The 19,676-nt window shown below is 41.4% G+C and overlaps 1 long non-coding RNA gene across 1 annotated transcript; it reads left to right on the top strand.

Moving 5' to 3' along the window:
* Positions 1-2,184: 2,184 nt before the first annotated feature.
* Positions 2,185-7,400, top strand: LOC129156169 (uncharacterized). Its single transcript, XR_011517476.1, has 2 exons — positions 2,185-3,178; positions 5,920-7,400. It is a non-coding gene; the product is annotated as an uncharacterized lncRNA (long non-coding RNA).
* Positions 7,401-19,676: the final 12,276 nt, after the last annotated feature.

Genomic DNA, 19,676 nt, shown 5'->3' with positions numbered 1-19,676 from the left:
GATTGGACCTTGTTTTCACACGAATGGACCCAGAATGATGTGAAATTGTGCTTCGTGCAACATAATTCTGGGTGCCATTTACAAACCATAAGTGCTAATGACTCCATTCCTTTTTGTAGTTGTAGGGGCTGTTGATTGGAGTACACTAAAACGAACCTGATCCTCTAGGACATTCAGAAGCCAAGTTATAAGCCCACAAATGTGTAACTGGACTACTTCTTTAAAGAGACACCAGGCCCGGTGACCTTTGGGACATGGTTTTACCCCCTATAGGAATGTGCGATCATCTTGAAACGTTCAGATCACTTACAACTGTATAGGTTCTACCTTCTTGTAGCGTTTCAGCCTGAATGGACCTTGTTTTCACACAAATGGACCCAGAATGATGTGAAATTGTGCTTCGTGCAACATAATTCTGGGTGCCATTTACAAACCATAAGTTCTAATGACTCCATTCCTTTTTGAGGTTGTAGGGGATGTTGATTGGAGTACACTAAAACAAACCTGATCTCTCTAGGACATTCAGAAGCCAAGTTATAAGCCCACAAATGTGTAACTGGACTACTTCTTTAAATTGACACCAGATCTGTTGACCTTTGGGACATGGTTTGACCCCCTTAGGAAAGTGCTATCATCATGAAACGTTCAGATCACTTACAACTCAATAGATTCTACCTACCTGTAACGTTTCAGCCTGATTGGACCTTGTTTTCACACAAATGAACCCAGAATGATGTGAAATTGTGCTTCGTGCAACATAATTTGGGTGCCATTTACAAACCATAAGTGCTAATGACTCCATTCCTTTTTGTGGTTGTAGGGGCTGTTGATTGGAGTACACTAAAACAAACCTGACCTCTCTAGGACATTCAGAAGCCAAGTTATAAGCCCACAAAGGTGTAACTGTACTACTTCTTTAAAGTGACACCAGGCCCGGTGACCTTTGGGACATGGTTTTACCCCCTATAGGAATGTGCGATCATCTTGAAACGTTCAGATCACTTACAACTCAATAGATTCTACCTTCTTGTAGCGTTTCAGCCTGATTGGACCTTGTTTTCACACAAATGGACCCAGAATGATGTGAAATTGTGCTTCGTGCAACATAATTCTGGGTGCCATTTACAAACCATAAGTGCTAATGACTCCATTCCTTTTTGTGGTTGTAGGGGCTGTTGATTGGAGTACATTAAAACAAACCTGATCTCTCTAGTACATTCAGAAGCCAAGTTATAAGCCCACAAATGTGTAACTGGACTACTTCTTTAAATTGACACCAGATCCGGGAACCTTTGGGACATGGTTTGACCCCCTTAGGAAAGTGCTATCATCATGAAACGTTCAGATCACTTACAACTCAATAGATTCTAACTTCCTGTAACGTTTCAGCCTGATTGGACCTTGTTTTCACACAAATGAACCCAGAATGATGTGAAATTGTGCTTAGTGCAGCATAATTCTGGGTGCCATTTAAAAACCATAAGTGCTAATGACTCCATTCCTTTTTGAGGTTGTAGGGGATGTTGATTGGAGTACACTAAAACAAACCTGTTCTCTCTAGGATATTCAGAAGCCAAGTTATAAGCCCACAAAGGTGTAACTGGACTACTTCTTTAAATTGACACCAGATCCGGTGACCTTTGGTACATGGTTTGACCCCCTTAGGAAAGTGCTATCATCATGAAACGTTCAGATCACTTACAACTCAATAGATTCTACCTTCCTGTAACGTTTCAGCCTGATTGGACCTTGTTTTCACACAAATGAACCCAGAATGATGTGAAATTGTGCTTCGTGCAACATAATTCTGGGTGCCATTTACAAACCATAAGTGCTAATGACTCCATTCCTTTTTGTGGTTGTAGGGGCTTTTGATTGGAGTACACTAAAACAAACCTAACCTCTCTAGGACATTCAGAAGCCAAGTTATAAGCCCACAAAGGTATAACTGGACTACTTCTTTAAAATGACACCAGGCCCGGTGACATTTGGGACATGGATTGACCCCCTTAGGAAAGTGCTATCATCATGAAACGTTCAGATCACTTACAACTCAATAGATTCTACCTTCCTGTAACGTTTCAGCCTGATTGGACCTTGTTTTCACACAAATGAACCCAGAATGATGTGAAATTGTGCTTAGTGCAGCATAATTCTGGGTGCCATTTAAAAACCATTGTTGGGTATTTTTATAAATGTACCTTTTTGAGACCTAAAAGATGCCCATTACACATCATGAATCTCTGTGTTGGTATGTTCATAAAAAGGTTGAGCAAAGATGTTAATTGAGAGAACTCTGTAACTTGAGAAGGTCCGCCTTCTCCCCCCATCCATTTGGTGAATAAAGCCCCTGAAGAACTGGGAGCACAGGGGAGTGACGTGGGGGAAGCCTCGGAGGAGGTTTCTCTGCGTTAACTCTCCATGCATTTGGAGACTCAGGGTAAAATGTCTTCCTTGTTGTCATGTGGGTTTATTTCAGGTTCCAGGGTTATGGAGGTTAAGTATTATCTACCAGATAATTGCAGAATGCAGGTATACAGAGCAGGTGAGGATAAAGCTTTGAGGCTGAAGCAGAATGGGGCCTGGTTGAGCTACACACATGGACATTACAAATAATCAATTTACTCTCTCTCTCTATCAAAGGGTGTGTCGTCCTTTAAGGTAATATGGGATAAAATCAAATTACCCAACAAGTGGTGGAGAATGCGGGCAAGGCAGAGCCGTCGATGGGAAGCTGGCTTCGGGGAGCCGTACAGGCGCCACTTACCTCATCAAAGCCCGGGGAACTAAAATTGTTTCACCGGCCGGCTTTTTAGCCTTGCAGGCAGATTCCCATTCAAGCTCTCGCCTTCCCGAACTCAGGACGAAATTACCACGGAGAGTAGGTTAATTCATTAATTCATTAAGCTAATTCAGTAATTTGTGTCTGTTTCTTTAACCACTGGCAGTGTGGTTTGAGTTGATTGAGGAGGGCCAGTTGCGGCCGTGTGTGTGTGTGAACCTCTTGAGTGTATGAGAAAGTTGATGACCGGAAAAAGACGTGTGAGATTGTTTTGGCTAAAATTGGTTTGAGTCTGTTTCTGGTAAGGGGAGACTGTGGATCAGCTCATGTGAGCTCTGGAGAGCAGAGTTCCGGTGGGAGTTCGCTTCGCAGTCTGGCAGCTGAATAGCACACTGGGTGAGTAAAAATTAATTGCACTTTTTGTTTTTAACCGTTGGCAGTGTGATTTAAGATTGATGGTGGTGACTGACATTCACGCACAAAAAGACGTTTTTGTGTCCAGCTAGGGGTTGCACATGTAAACCGTGGGGTTGCATTGAAACGTGAACCGGGCTGTATTCCTGCCTTGAAGAGGAGGTTTTAATAAGTCTTGTGTCTGCGTGCACAGGGCGTCCCGCAGAGCTGTGGGTAGTAATTACAGGTGAATGTTCAGGTGCACCTAAAACTGTTGCTAAACCAGCGCTGCATTAAAGCAGCCGCGGATGGTTAATACACGCAGCATGTAAGTGCTGGTGTCGATTGGAGTGGTTTGATGCTGAAATCACACTGCCGCAGGGAATTGTTTAAATATTTTATGGTGCAACAAGGTACACAAAATTTGATTGGCTTAAAAGATCTTAAATCGGTCTAAAATTCCCGGTCTGTGTTATTTGTGTTGTGATTTTTCTGGTGCCATGGGGCTGCGTTCCATTTTTGTGGGTGGACTTGCCGGTTTCCGTGTTGTGTATTGTTGAAAGGTGACGCTGAGGACTGGCATGTTAATTTCTGACAGAGTTTTGCTCCATCTGTGTATGAGTAAAGGTTTTGGGCCTAACCGGATCTGGTCTGATCTGGGGGGGTTGTGTCCAAGTTCTGAATGTGTGTGAGTGAAAGCCTGCAGGTCAGTTTCTGTGTGTGTGTGAGTGTGAGAGAAGTTTTGGGCCGAAGTTCTGAAGCCTGAATGTGTGTATCTCGGCCAAGATCTCTGAATGAATGAAAGGTCCCATTACATGACAATGTGTGTGACTGAGGCTTTGAGCCTAGTTTGTTCTGTGTGAAACCTGCAGATTCTAGATGGTCTATGTTCTATGTTTCTGTTTTGTTCTGTGTTGTCTTGTTCTTTATTCTGTACATGTATGAATAATACTAACATCCTGTGATGTGTAAGTGTGGGTCAGAAGGCTCAGGTGTGTGCGTGTATGTGGTTCCTAAGAGAAGCTGGAGAAATAGAAGAAAGGAAAAGGAGGGGTGAAGGTTTGAGGGGGTGTATGAAGAGACAACGAAGTGTTATGGGGGATGGTTTTGATAAGGCTGCAGGCCACTAACTGTTTGATGGTTTGGTTAGGAAGAAATGAGAGGTTAGCAGAGAAGGTTAAGGAAAAAAGCAGACAGATGGAGAAAAGACAGAATTAAAGAAATGGTTGAGGAAAAGAGAGAAGGCAAATAGACAGTTTAAAGAAATGGTTGAGGAAAAGAGAGAAGGCAAAAAGGAAGTTTTAAAGAAATGTTTGAGGTGTGATGATTAACTAAATACTATCTGAAAAAGTCATTGCTTTTATCTGCATGATAACTCGTACTGAACTAGTAAACAAAATGACTTACATAGATAGAATGTTAAGGAAATACAGTTAAGCAGGGATAAAGACATCCATCCTCTAACTCCTTCAGCTTCACAGGCTGAATGGTTGCCCAAATAAGATGGAGATGATTCACGCGATTGCCTCAAGTTAAATTAGATATTCTGGTCTACAGGCCTTTTATTATTTTATTAAAATAAATAAATACTCTTTCTAAAAGATCATTTAGTTAGACTTAAGTAGTTCCCCTAATCATTTATTGAGGAATTTGACCCCAAATTACAGAATTAGAAGGGAAAATTCATGATTTTGTGTTTTAAGAGGCACATAACCTTATAACTAGCTTATGCCATTTTAAAATGACAGACTCTTTGCTTATAGCTCTGGTAGATTAGCTGTGCAGCAGCTACTCTGGATCCGACGATACCTTTTGCTCATGAACCAAGATTAAAAATACAACTTTTCAGTTTTACTTTAGTGGGTTATGATCTTAGGTAAATAGAATTCTACACTATGCAGTAACAGTTTTTTATCTCAGCATTTTATCATATGACTAAATCATGTTAAACTTGGTGTTTCTGCCATAAGACTGGCTTTACAGGAGGGTGTTTAGATTTTTTATGAACCGTAAAAACTTCCCGTTAAATGTGTCTTATCGACCATTGATAGATTTAATTTAATAACATGATTGAATCAACACGGTGCTAGATTTTTCCTGTATGCTATTTCTATGCAAATCTTGTTTGAAATGTAAACATCAACTCAGCCCCTACAGACCATAATGCTGATCGTAGTATGTTATTTTACTCAACAGTAAGGCTGTTTTGTAACTATTTCAACATTTGAGCTATTACCATCATTTATTTTCTGTTTGGGTTATAAGGTTTAATAAATCTGAGTGACTTCCTTTTGATTAATTTAGATCCTGTAAATGTGTGAGAACCCTACCTCCACAGGAGGGGGTGGTGTAACTGATAAAGTTTTGATTACCTTACAAGGTGGAGATGGGCTGGTTCATTTAAATTAGAATGCCTTTTGCCTGAATGCAAATGTGTGAGCCTAAGCAGCTAAATCAAGGCTAGACTAGAAGACTCTAGGGTCCTTTTGTGAAAAACCTCTTTGAAGCCTCTGTGACGTGATTGTGTAAACTCCGCCTTAGTGTGATAGAATCTCTGATTAACTCCTTTTGAGACAAGATAGTTTTAAAGAATTTGGATGTGTTTTATTTTGTTTGTGAAAATTTAGGACAGACCATATCTGACTATTTTCATGCTAAACCAGACATCAATGTTTATTAATTTAAACAATTAGGCAGCACAACTTTTGGGTACACTGTTTTCCTAAATGCAAATTGTTCCCTAGGCAAGACAGGCTGGGAGACTCCTTGATTTGTGTCCTGCTGTGATGTGATGATGGGAACTCGATTAACAGGTGATAAAGATCAGTGGCTGGCTGCATTGGTTCCTGCAGAAAACATCAGAGGACACAGATCGGGGACAAGACGCTTTGTGCCCCATTGACCCTCAACAACCAGGAAGGTATTGTGATTGCAACACAAGATGGTTTGCTATGTCCTGTCCTGATACTCTCCGAATGCAGGAATGGCTCAAACTCAGGAGAAGAGTGTCGATGAAAAGACTTCAGAGGATCTGAGTTCCTTTGAGCAAGCAGCTGTGGAAGTTGAACGCATGTCTAACAGAATGCAAATTGGTCTGTGCCTGTGGCATCCTGCTGTGGGTCTTTGAAACGTTTGTGACTTGTAGGTGTGTTGAAAAGGAGGTGGAGCCCACAATCCAAGATGGAGGAAGCACGAAAGACGTGGCTAACTGCTGACTTGCAGTCCAAGACGGAAGTGATACAAACCACCGTCACCGGCTGAGCTAATGTTAAACCACAAACCAAGTGGATCAGTTAGCCCAAACCGGTACCAACCTGTAAGCTGATGTAAAACCACAAAACCCGCTGTGGGCCAGTCAGCTCTCTCAGGAAGTGACCTGCGTCGACACGTCAGCGGGACGACGCAAAGCTGAGAGCACAGTGTGACCGAGATATCACACCTGAACTGGAGATGAGGTGCAGAGGTCAAACACCAACTTCAGGAGGGAACCAGAACTGCAGGTCAGCCAGCCACAGAAAACTCAAAACCTGTGACACCTGTTCAGTCCTACAAGCGATCGATTGCAGCACAGGAGGTAACGACGGATGTGGAGCAGAAGATCCACAAGTGTTTGATGACAAATGATATGGGTTACTTTAATAAAGCTAGGAATTCAAGATTATTATGTAGGTTTTGGTGTCTAGATTATTCATTCCTAATTCCAGGTTTTAACTCTTGCTCTGGGTTTTGTTGACAGGATAATCATTGCTCAAAGGTAGCATTCAGGGGGGATAAGTTAATGAAGCTAGAAATACAGGATAAAATTGGGTTTGATGTCTGGTTTAATGTTGAACTAAAATCTGATTGATTAATTGGTCATTTCAAATTCCAGGTTAGGTGTTTCCTAATTTCATGTTAATGTTGTTTTATTGGTTTAATCTTTTATTGCTCAAAAAGTCACATCAGGAGGGAATGTTGGGTATTTTTATAAATGTACCTTTTTGAGACCTAAAAGATGCCCATTACACATCATGAATCTCTGTGTTGGTATGTTCATAAAAAGGTTGAGCAAAGATGTTAATTGAGAGAACTCTGTAACTTGAGAAGGTCCGCCTTCTCCCCCCATCCATTTGGTGAATAAAGCCCCTGAAGAACTGGGAGCACAGGGGAGTGACGTGGGGGAAGCCTCGGAGGAGGTTTCTCTGCGTTAACTCTCCATGCATTTGGAGACTCAGGGTAAAATGTCTTCCTTGTTGTCATGTGGGTTTATTTCAGGTTCCAGGGTTATGGAGGTTAAGTATTATCTACCAGATAATTGCAGAATGCAGGTATACAGAGCAGGTGAGGATAAAGCTTTGAGGCTGAAGCAGAATGGGGCCTGGTTGAGCTACACACATGGACATTACAAATAATCAATTTACTCTCTCTCTCTATCAAAGGGTGTGTCGTCCTTTAAGGTAATATGGGATAAAATCAAATTACCTAACAACCATAAGTGCTAATGACTCCATTCCTTTTTGAGGTTGTAGGGGATGTTGATTGGAGTACACTAAAACAAACCTGATCTCTCTAGGATATTCAGAAGCCAAGTTATAAGCCCACAAAGGTGTAACTGGACTACTTCTTTAAATTGACACCAGATCCGGTGACCTTTGGGACATGGTTTGACCCCCTTAGGAAAGTGCTATCATCATGAAACGTTCAGATTATTTACAACTCAATAGATTCTACCTTCTTGTAGCGTTTCAGCCTGATTGGGCCTTGTTTTTACACAAATGGACCCAGAATGTTGTGAAATCGTGCTTTGTGCAACATAATTCTGGGTGCCGTTTACAAACCATAAGTGCTAATGACTCCATTCCTTTTTGTGGTTGTAGGGGCTGTTGATTGGAGCACATTAAAACAAACCTGATCTCTCTAGGACATTCAGAAGCCAAGTTATAAGCCCACAAATGTGTAACTGGACTACTTCTTTAAATTGACACCAGATCCGGTGACATTTGGGACATGGTTTGACCCCCTTAGGAAAGTGCTATCATCATGAAAAGTTCAGATCACTTACAACTCAATAGATTCTACCTTCCTGTAACGTTTCAGCCTGATTGGACTTTGTTTTCACACAAATGAACCCAGAATGATGTGAAATTGTGCTTAGTGCAGCATAATTCTGGGTGCCATTTAAAAACCATAAGTGCTAATGACTCCATTCCTTTTTGAGGTTGTAGGGGATGTTGATTGGAGTACACTAAAACAAACCTGATCTCTCTAGGATATTCAGAAGCCAAGTTATAAGCCCACAAAGGTGTAACTGGACTACTTCTTTAAATTGACACCAGATCCGGTGACCTTTGGGACATGGTTTGACCCCCTTAGGAAAGTGCTATCATCATGAAACGTTCAGATTATTTACAACTCAATAGATTCTACCTTCTTGTAGCGTTTCAGCCTGATTGGGCCTTGTTTTTACACAAATGGACCCAGAATGTTGTGAAATCGTGCTTTGTGCAACATAATTCTGGGTGCCGTTTACAAACCATAAGTGCTAATGACTCCATTCCTTTTTGTGGTTGTAGGGGCTGTTGATTGGAGCACATTAAAACAAACCTGATCTCTCTAGGACATTCAGAAGCCAAGTTATAAGCCCACAAATGTGTAACTGGACTACTTCTTTAAATTGACACCAGATCCGGTGACATTTGGGACATGGTTTGACCCCCTTAGGAAAGTGCTATCATCATGAAAAGTTCAGATCACTTACAACTCAATAGATTCTACCTTCCTGTAACGTTTCAGCCTGATTGGACTTTGTTTTCACACAAATGAACCCAGAATGATGTGAAATTGTGCTTAGTGCAGCATAATTCTGGGTGCCATTTAAAAACCATAAGTGCTAATGACTCCATTCCTTTTTGAGGTTGTAGGGGATGTTGATTGGAGTACACTAAAACAAACCTGATCTCTCTAGGACATTCAGAAGCCAAGTTATACGCCCACAAATGTGTAACTGGACTACTTCTTTAAATTGACACCAGATCCGGTGACCTTTGGGACATGGTTTGACCCCCTTAGGAATGTGCGATCATCATGAAACGTTCAGATCACTTACAACTCAATAGATTCTACCTTCCTGTAACGTTTCAGCCTGATTGGACCTTGTTTTCACACGAATGGACCCAGAATGATGTGAAATTGTGCTTCGTGCAACATAATTCTGGGTGCCATTTACAAACCATAAGTGCTAATGACTCCATTCCTTTTTGTAGTTGTAGGGGCTGTTGATTGGAGTACACTAAAACGAACCTGATCTCTCTAGGACATTCAGAAGCCAAGTTATAAGCCCACAAATGTGTAACTGGACTACTTCTTTAAAGAGACACCAGGCCCGGTGACCTTTGGGACATGGTTTTACCCCCTATAGGAATGTGCGATCATCTTGAAACGTTCAGATCACTTACAACTGTATAGGTTCTACCTTCTTGTAGCGTTTCAGCCTGAATGGACCTTGTTTTCACACAAATGGACCCAGAATGATGTGAAATTGTGCTTCGTGCAACATAATTCTGGGTGCCATTTACAAACCATAAGTGCTAATGACTCCATTCCTTTTTCTGGTTTAGGGGCTGTTAATTGGAGTACACTAAAACGAACCTGATCTCTCTAGGACTTTCAGAAGCCAAGTTATAAGCCCACAAATGTGTAACTGGACTACTTCTTTAAATTGACACCAGATCCGGTGACCTTTGGGACATGGTTTGACCCCCTTAGGAATGTGCGATCATCATGAAACGTTCAGATCACTTACAACTCAATAGATTCTACCTTCCTGTAACGTTTCAGCCTGATTGGACCTTGTTTTCACACGAATGGACCCAGAATGATGTGAAATTGTGCTTCGTGCAACATAATTCTGGGTGCCATTTACAAACAATAAGTGCTAATGACTCCATTCCTTTTTGTAGTTGTAGGGGCTGTTGATTGGAGTACACTAAAACGAACCTGATCTCTCTAGGACATTCAGAAGCCAAGTTATAAGCCCACAAATGTGTAACTGGACTACTTTAAAGAGACACCAGGCCCGGTGACCTTTGGGACATGGTTTTACCCCCTATAGGAATGTGCGATCATCTTGAAACGTTCAGATCACTTACAACTGTATAGGTTCTACCTTCTTGTAGCGTTTCAGCCTGAATGGACCTTGTTTTCACACAAATGGACCCAGAATGATGTGAAATTGTGCTTCGTGCAACATAATTCTGGGTGCCATTTACAAACCATAAGTGCTAATGACTCCATTCCTTTTTCTGGTTTAGGGGCTGTTAATTGGAGTACACTAAAACGAACCTGATCTCTCTAGGACTTTCAGAAGCCAAGTTATAAGCCCACAAATGTGTAACTGGACTACTTCTTTAAAGTGACACCAGATCCGGTGACCTTTGGGACATGGTTTGACCCCCTTAGGAAAGTGCTATCATCATGAAACGTTCAGATCACTTACAACTCAATAGATTGTACCTTCTTGTAGCGTTTCAGCCTGATTGGACCTTGTTTTCACACAAATGGACCCAGAATGATGTGAAATTGTGATTCGTGCAACATAATTCTGGGTGCCATTTACAAACCATAAGTGCTAATGACTCCATTCCTTTTTGTGGTTGTAGGGGCTGTTGATTGGAGCACATTAAAACAAACCTGATCTCTCTAGGACATTCAGAAGCTAAGTTATAAGCCCACAAATGTGTAACTGGACTACTTTAAATTGACACCAGATCCGGTGACCTTTGGGACATGGTTTGACCCCCTTAGGAAAGTGCTATCATCATGAAACGTTCAGATCACTTACAACTCAATAGATTCTACCTCCCTGTAACGTTTCAGCCTGATTGGACCTTGTTTTCACACAAATGAACCCAGAATGATGTGAAATTGTGCTTCGTGCAACATAATTCTGGGTGCCATTTACAAACCATAAGTGCTAATGACTCCATTCCTTTTTGTGGTTGTAGGGGCTGTTGGTTGGAGCACATTAAAACAAACCTGAACTCTTTAGGACATTCAGAAGCCAAGTTATAAGCCCACAAATGTGTAACTGGACTACTTTAAATTGACACCAGATCCGGTGACCTTTGGGACATGGTTTGACCCCCTTAGGAAAGTGCTATCATCATGAAACGTTCAGATCACTTATAACTCAATAGATTCTACCTTTCTGTAACGTTTCAGCCTGATTGGACCTTGTTTTCACACAAATGAACCCAGAATGATGTGAAATTGTGCTTCGTGCAGCATAATTCTGGGTGCCATTTAAAAACCATAAGTGCTAATGACTCCATTAATTTTTGTGGTTGTAGGGGCTGTTGACTGGAGTACACTAAAACGAACCTGATCTCTCTAGGACATTCAGAAGCCAAGTTATAAGCCCACAAATGTGTAACTGGACTACTTCTTTAAATTGACACCAGATCCGGTGACCTTTGGGACATGGTTTGACCCCCTTAGGAATGTGCGATCATCATGAAACGTTCAGATCACTTACAACTCAATAGATTCTACCTTCCTGTAACGTTTCAGCCTGATTGGACCTTGTTTTCACACAAATGGACCCAGAATTATGTGAAATTGTGCTTCGTGCAACATAATTCTGGGTGCCATTTACAAACCATAAGTGCTAATGACTCCGTTCCTTTTTGTGGTTGTAGGGGCTGTTGATTGGAGTAGACTAAAACGAACCTGATCTCTCTAGGACATTCAGAAGCCAAGTTATAAGCCCACAAATGTGTAACTGGACTACTTCTTTAAAGAGACACCAGGCCCGGTGACCTTTGGGACATGGTTTCACCCCCTATAGGAATGTGCGATCATCTTGAAACGTTCAGATCACTTACAACTCAATAGGTTCTACCTTCTTGTAGCGTTTCAGCCTGATTGGACCTTGTTTTCACACAAATGGACCCAGAATGATGTGAAATTGTGCTTCGTGCAACATAATTCTGGGTGCCATTTACAAACCTTAAGTGCTAATGACTCCATTCCTTTTTGTGGTTGTAGGGGCTGTTGATTGGAGTACACTAAAACGAACCTGATCTCTCTAGGACATTCAGAAGCCAAGTTATAAGCCCACAAATGTGTAACTGGACTACTTCTTTAAAGAGACACCAGGCCCGGTGACCTTTGGGACATGGTTTTACCCCCTATAGGAATGTGCGATCATCTTGAAACGTTCAGATCACTTACAACTCAATAGGTTCTACCTTCTTGTAGCGTTTCAGCCTGATTGGACCTTGTTTTCACACAAATGGACCCAGAATGATGTGAAATTGTGCTTCGTGCAACATAATTCTGGGTGCCATTTACAAACCTTAAGTGCTAATGACTCCATTCCTTTTTGTGGTTGTAGGGGCTGTTGATTGGAGCACATTAAAACAAACCTGATCTCTCTAGGACATTCAGAAGCCAAGTTATAAGCCCACAAATGTGTAACTGGACTACTTCTTTAAATTGACACCAGATCCGGTGACCTTTGGGACATGGTTTGACCCCCTTAGGAAAGTGCTATCATCATGAAACACTCAGATCACTTACAACTCAATAGATTCTACCTTCCTGTAACGTTTCAGCCTGATTGGACCTTGTTTTCACACAAATGAACGCAGAATGATGTGAAATTGTGCTTCATGCAACATAATTCTGGGTGCCATTTAAAAACCATAAGTGCTAATGACTCCATTCCTTTTTGAGGTTGTAGGGGCTGTTGATTGGAGTACACTAAAACAAACCTGATCTCTCTAGGACATTCAGAAGCCAAGTTATAAGCCCTCAAAGGTGTAACTGGACTACTTCTTTAAAGTGACACCAGGCCCGGTGACCTTTGGGACATGGTTTGACCCCCTATAGGAATGTGCGATCATCATGAAACGTTCAGATCACTTACAACTCAATAGGTTCTACCTTCTTGTAGCGTTTCAGCCTGATTGGACCTTGTTTTCACACAAATGGACCCAGAATGATGTGAAATTGTGCTTCGTGCAACATAATTCTGGGTGCCATTTACAAACCATAAGTGCTAATGACTCCATTCCTTTTTCTGGTTTAGGGGCTGTTAATTGGAGTACACTAAAACGAACCTGATCTCTCTAGGACTTTCAGAAGCCAAGTTATAAGCCCACAAATGTGTAACTGGACTACTTCTTTAAAGTGACACCAGATCCGGTGACCTTTGGGACATGGTTTGACCCCCTTAGGAAAGTGCTATCATCATGAAACGTTCAGATCACTTACAACTCAATAGATTGTACCTTCTTGTAGCGTTTCAGCCTGATTGGACCTTGTTTTCACACAAATGGACCCAGAATGATGTGAAATTGTGATTCGTGCAACATAATTCTGGGTGTCATTTACAAACCATAAGTGCTAATGACTCCATTCCTTTTTGTGGTTGTAGGGGCTGTTGATTGGAGCACATTAAAACAAACCTGATCTCTCTAGGACATTCATAAGCTAAGTTATAAGCCCACAAATGTGTAACTGGACTACTTTAAATTGACACCAGATCCGGTGACCTTTGGGACATGGTTTGACCCCCTTAGGAAAGTGCTATCATCATGAAACGTTCAGATCACTTACAACTCAATAGATTCTACCTCCCTGTAACGTTTCAGCCTGATTGGACTTTGTTTTCACACAAATGAACCCAGAATGATGTGAAATTGTGCTTCGTGCAACATAATTCTGGGTGCCATTTACAAACCATAAGTGCTAATGACTCCATTCCTTTTTGTGGTTGTAGGGGCTGTTGGTTGGAGCACATTAAAACAAACCTGAACTCTTTAGGACATTCAGAAGCCAAGTTATAAGCCCACAAATGTGTAACTGGACTACTTTAAATTGACACCAGATCCGGTGACCTTTGGGACATGGTTTGACCCCCTTAGGAAAGTGCTATCATCATAAAACGTTCAGATCACTTATAACTCAATAGATTCTACCTTTCTGTAACGTTTCAGCCTGATTGGACCTTGTTTTCACACAAATGAACCCAGAATGATGTGAAATTGTGCTTAGTGCAGCATAATTCTGGGTGCCATTTAAAAACCATACGTGCTAATGACTCCATTAATTTTTGTGGTTGTAGGGGCTGTTGACTGGAGTACACTAAAACGAACCTGATCTCTCTAGGACATTCAGAAGCCAAGTTATAAGCCCACAAATGTGTAACTGGACTACTTCTTTAAATTGACACCAGATCTGGTGACCTTTGGGACATGGTTTGACCCCCTTAGGAATGTGCGATCATCATGAAACGTTCAGATCACTTACAACTCAATAGATTCTACCTTCCTGTAACGTTTCAGCCTGATTGGACCTTGTTTTCACACAAATGGACCCAGAATTATGTGAAATTGTGCTTCGTGCAACATAATTCTGGGTGCCATTTACAAACCATAAGTGCTAATGACTCCGTTCCTTTTTGTGGTTGTAGGGGCTGTTGATTGGAGTAGACTAAAACGAACCTGATCTCTCTAGGACATTCAGAAGCCAAGTTATAAGCCCACAAATGTGTAACTGGACTACTTCTTTAAAGAGACACCAGGCCCGGTGACCTTTGGGACATGGTTTCACCCCCTATAGGAATGTGCGATCATCTTGAAACGTTCAGATCACTTACAACTCAATAGGTTCTACCTTCTTGTAGCGTTTCAGCCTGATTGGACCTTGTTTTCACACAAATGGACCCAGAATGATGTGAAATTGTGCTTCGTGCAACATAATTCTGGGTGCCATTTACAAACCTTAAGTGCTAATGACTCCATTCCTTTTTGTGGTTGTAGGGGCTGTTGATTGGAGTACACTAAAACGAACCTGATCTCTCTAGGACATTCAGAAGCCAAGTTATAAGCCCACAAATGTGTAACTGGACTACTTCTTTAAAGAGACACCAGGCCCGGTGACCTTTGGGACATGGTTTTATCCCCTATAGTAATGTGCGATCATCTTGAAACGTTCAGATCACTTACAACTCAATAGGTTCTACCTTCTTGTAGCGTTTCAGCCTGATTGGACCTTGTTTTCACACAAATGGACCCAGAATGATGTGAAATTGTGCTTCGTGCAACATAATTCTGGGTGCCATTTACAAACCTTAAGTGCTAATGACTCCATTCCTTTTTGTGGTTGTAGGGGCTGTTGATTGGAGCACATTAAAACAAACCTGATCTCTCTAGGACATTCAGAAGCCAAGTTATAAGCCCACAAATGTGTAACTGGACTACTTCTTTAAATTGACACCAGATCCGGTGACCTTTGGGACATGGTTTTACCCCCTTAGGAAAGTGCTATCATCATGAAACACTCAGATCACTTACAACTCAATAGATTCTACCTTCCTGTAACGTTTCAGCCTGATTGGACCTTGTTTTCACACAAATGAACGCAGAATGATGTGAAATTGTGCTTCATGCAACATAATTCTGGGTGCCATTTAAAAACCATAAGTGCTAATGACTCCATTCCTTTTTGAGGTTGTAGGGGCTGTTGATTGGAGTACACTAAAACAAACCTGATCTCTCTAGGACATTCAGAAGCCAAGTTATAAGCCCTCAAAGGTGTAACTGGACTACTTCTTTAAAGTGACACCAGGCCCGGTGACCTTTGGGACATGGTTTGACCCCCTATAGGAATGTGCGATCATCATGAAACGTTCAGATAACTTACAACTCAATAGATTCTACCTTCTTGTAACGTTTCAGCCTAATTGGACCTTGTTTTCAAACAAATGGACCCAGAATGATGTGAAATTGTGCTTCGTGCAACATAATTCTGGGTGCCATTTACAAACCATAAGTGCTAATGACTCCATTCCTTTTTGTGGTTGTAGGGGCTGTTGGTTGGAGTACATTAAAACAAACCTGATCTCTCTAGGACATTCAGAAGCCAAGTTATAAGCCCACAAATGTGTAACTGGACTACTTCTTTAAACTGACACGAGATCCGGTGACCTTTGGGACATGGTTTGACCCCCTTAGGAAAGTGTTATCATCATGAAACGTTCAGATCACTTATAACTCAATAGATTCTACCTTCCTGTAACGTTTCAGCCTGATTGGACCTTGTTTTCACACAAATGAACCCAGAATGATGTGAAATTGTGCTTAGTGCAGCATAATTCTGGGTGCCATTTAAAAACCATAAGTGCTAATGACTCCATTCCTTTTTGTGGTTGTAGGGGCTGTTGACTGGAGTACACTAAAACGAACCTGATCTCTCTAGGACCTTCAGAAGCCAAGTTATTAGCCCACAAATGTGTAACTGGACTACTTCTTTAAATTGACACCAGATCCGGTGACATTTGGGACATGGTTTGACCCCCTTAGGAATGTGCGATCATCATGAAACGTTCAGATCACTTACAACTCAATAGATTCTACCTTCCTGTAACGTTTCAGCCTGATTGGACCTTGTTTTCACACAAATGAACCCAGAATGATTTGAAATTGTGCTTAGTGCAGCATAATTCTGGGTGCCATTTAAAAACCATAAGTGCTAATGACTCCATTCCTTTTTGAGGTTGTAGGTGATGTTGATTGGAGTACACTAAAACAAACCTGATCTCTCTAGGACATTCAGAAGCCAAGTTATAAGCCCACAAATGTGTAACTGGACTACTTCTTTAAATTGACACCAGATCTGGTGACCTTCTGGACATGGTTTGACCCCCTTAGGAAAGTGCTATCATCATGAAACGTTCAGATCACTTACAACTCAATAGATTCTACCTACCTGTAACGTTTCAGCCTGATTGGACCTTGTTTTCACACAAATGAACCCAGAATGATGTGAAATTGTGCTTCGTGCAACATAATTCTGGGTGCCATTTACAAACCATAAGTGCTAATGACTCCATTCCTTTTTGTGGTTGTAGGGGCTGTTGATTAGAGTACACTAAAACAAACCTGACCTCTCTAGGACATTCAGAAGCCAAGTTATAAGCCCACAAAGGTGTAACTGTACTACTTCTTTAAAGTGACACCAGGCCCGGTGACCTTTGGGACATGGTTTTACCCCCTATAGGAATGTGCGATCATCTTGAAACGTTCAGATCACTTACAACTCAATAGATTCTACCTTCTTGTAGCGTTTCAGCCTGATTGGACCTTGTTTTCACACAAATGGACCCAGAATGATGTGAAATTGTGCTTCGTGCAACATAATTCTGGGTGCCATTTACAAACCATAAGTGCTAATGACTCCATTCCTTTTTGTGGTTGTAGGGGCTGTTGATTGGAGTACATTAAAACAAACCTGATCTATCTAGGACATTCAGAAGCCAAGTTATAAGCCCACAAATGTGTAACTGGACTACTTCTTTAAATTGACACCAGATCCGGTGACCTTTGGGACATGGTTTGACCCCCTTAGGAAAGTGCTATCATCATGAAACGTTCAGATCACTTACAACTCAATAGATTCTAACTTCCTGTAACGTTTCAGCCTGATTGGACCTTGTTTTCACACAAATGAACCCAGAATGATGTGAAATTGTGCTTAGTGCAGCATAATTCTGGGTGCCATTTAAAAACCATAAGTGCTAATGACTCCATTCCTTTTTGAGGTTGTAGGGGATGTTGATTGGAGTACACTAAAACAAACCTGATCTCTCTTGGATATTCAGAAGCCAAGTTATAAGCCCACAAAGGTGTAACTGGACTACTTCTTTAAATTGACACCAGATCCGGTGACCTTTGGTACATGGTTTGACCCCCTTAGGAAAGTGCTATCATCATGAAACGTTCAGATCACTTACAACTCAATAGATTCTACCTTCCTGTAACGTTTCAGCCTGATTGGACCTTGTTTTCACACAAATGAACCCAGAATGATGTGAAATTGTGCTTCGTGCAACATAATTCTGGGTGCCATTTACAAACCATAAGTGCTAATGACTCCATTTCTTTTTGTGGTTGTAGGGGCTTTTGATTGGAGTACACTAAAACAAACCTAACCTCTCTAGGACATTCAGAAGCCAAGTTATAAGCCCACAAAGGTATAACTGGACTACTTCTTTAAAATGACACCAGGCCCGGTGACATTTGGGACATGGATTGACCCCCTTAGGAAAGTGCTATCATCATGAAACATTTAGATCACTTACAACTCAATAGATTCTACCTTCCTGTAACGTTTCAGCCTGATTGGACCTTGTTTTCACACAAATGAACCCAGAATGATGTGAAATTGTGCTTAGTGCAGCATAATTCTGGGTGCCATTTAAAAACCATAAGTGCTAATGACTCCATTCCTTTTTGAGGTTGTAGGGGATGTTGATTGGAGTACACTAAAACAAACCTGATCTCCCTAGGAAATTCAGAAGCCAAGTTATAAGCCCACAAAGGTGTAACTGGACTACTTCTTTAAATTGACACCAGATCCGGTGACCTTTGGGACATGGTTTGACCCCCTTAGGAAAGTGCTATCATCATGAAACGTTCAGATTACTTACAACTCAATAGATTCTACCTTCTTGTAGCATTTCAGCCTGATTGGGCCTTGTTTTCACACAAATGGACCCAGAATGTTGTGAAATCGTGCTTTGTGCAACATAATTCTGGGTGCCGTTTACAAACCATAAGTGCTAATGACTCCATTCCTTTTTGTGGTTGTAGGGGCTGTTGATTGGAGCACATTAAAACAAACCTGATCTCTCTAGGACATTCAGAAGCCAAGTTATAAGCCCACAAATGTGTAAATGGACTACTTCTTTAAATTGACACCAGATCCGGTGACCTTTGGGACATGGTTTGACCCCCTTAGGAAAGTGCTATCATCATGAAAAGTTCAGATCACTTACACCTCAATAGATTCTACCTTCCTGTAACGTTTCAGCCTGATTGGACTTTGTTTTCACACAAATGAACCCAGAATGATGTGAAATTGTGCTTAGTGCAGCATAATTCTGGGTGCCATTTAAAAACCATAAGTGCTAATGACTCCATTCCTTTTTGAGGTTGTAGGGGATGTTGATTGGAGTACACTAAAACAAACCTGATCTCTCTAGGACATTCAGAAGCCAAGTTATACGCCCACAAATGTGTAACTGGACTACTTCTTTAAATTGACACCAGATCCGGTGACCTTTGGGACATGGTTTGACCCCCTTAGGAATGTGCGATCATCATGAAACGTTCAGATCACTTACAACTCAATAGATTCTACCTTCCTGTAACGTTTCAGCCTGATTGGACCTTGTTTTCACACGAATGGACCCAGAATGATGTGAAATTGTGCTTCGTGCAACATAATTCTGGGTGCCATTTACAAACCATAAGTGCTAATGACTCCATTCCTTTTTGTAGTTGTAGGGGCTGTTGATTGGAGTACACTAAAACGAACCTGATCTCTCTAGGACATTCAGAAGCCAAGTTATAAGCCCACAAATGTGTAACTGGACTACTTCTTTAAAGAGACACCAGGCCCGGTGACCTTTGGGACATGGTTTTACCCCCTATAGGAATGTGCGATCATCTTGAAA

Source organism: Nothobranchius furzeri, unplaced genomic scaffold, assembly GCF_043380555.1.
Source record: "Nothobranchius furzeri strain GRZ-AD unplaced genomic scaffold, NfurGRZ-RIMD1 Scf020, whole genome shotgun sequence".
NCBI classification, from domain to species: Eukaryota; Metazoa; Chordata; class Actinopteri; order Cyprinodontiformes; family Nothobranchiidae; genus Nothobranchius; species Nothobranchius furzeri.
This window is presented reverse-complemented; position numbering and strand designations above follow the sequence as displayed.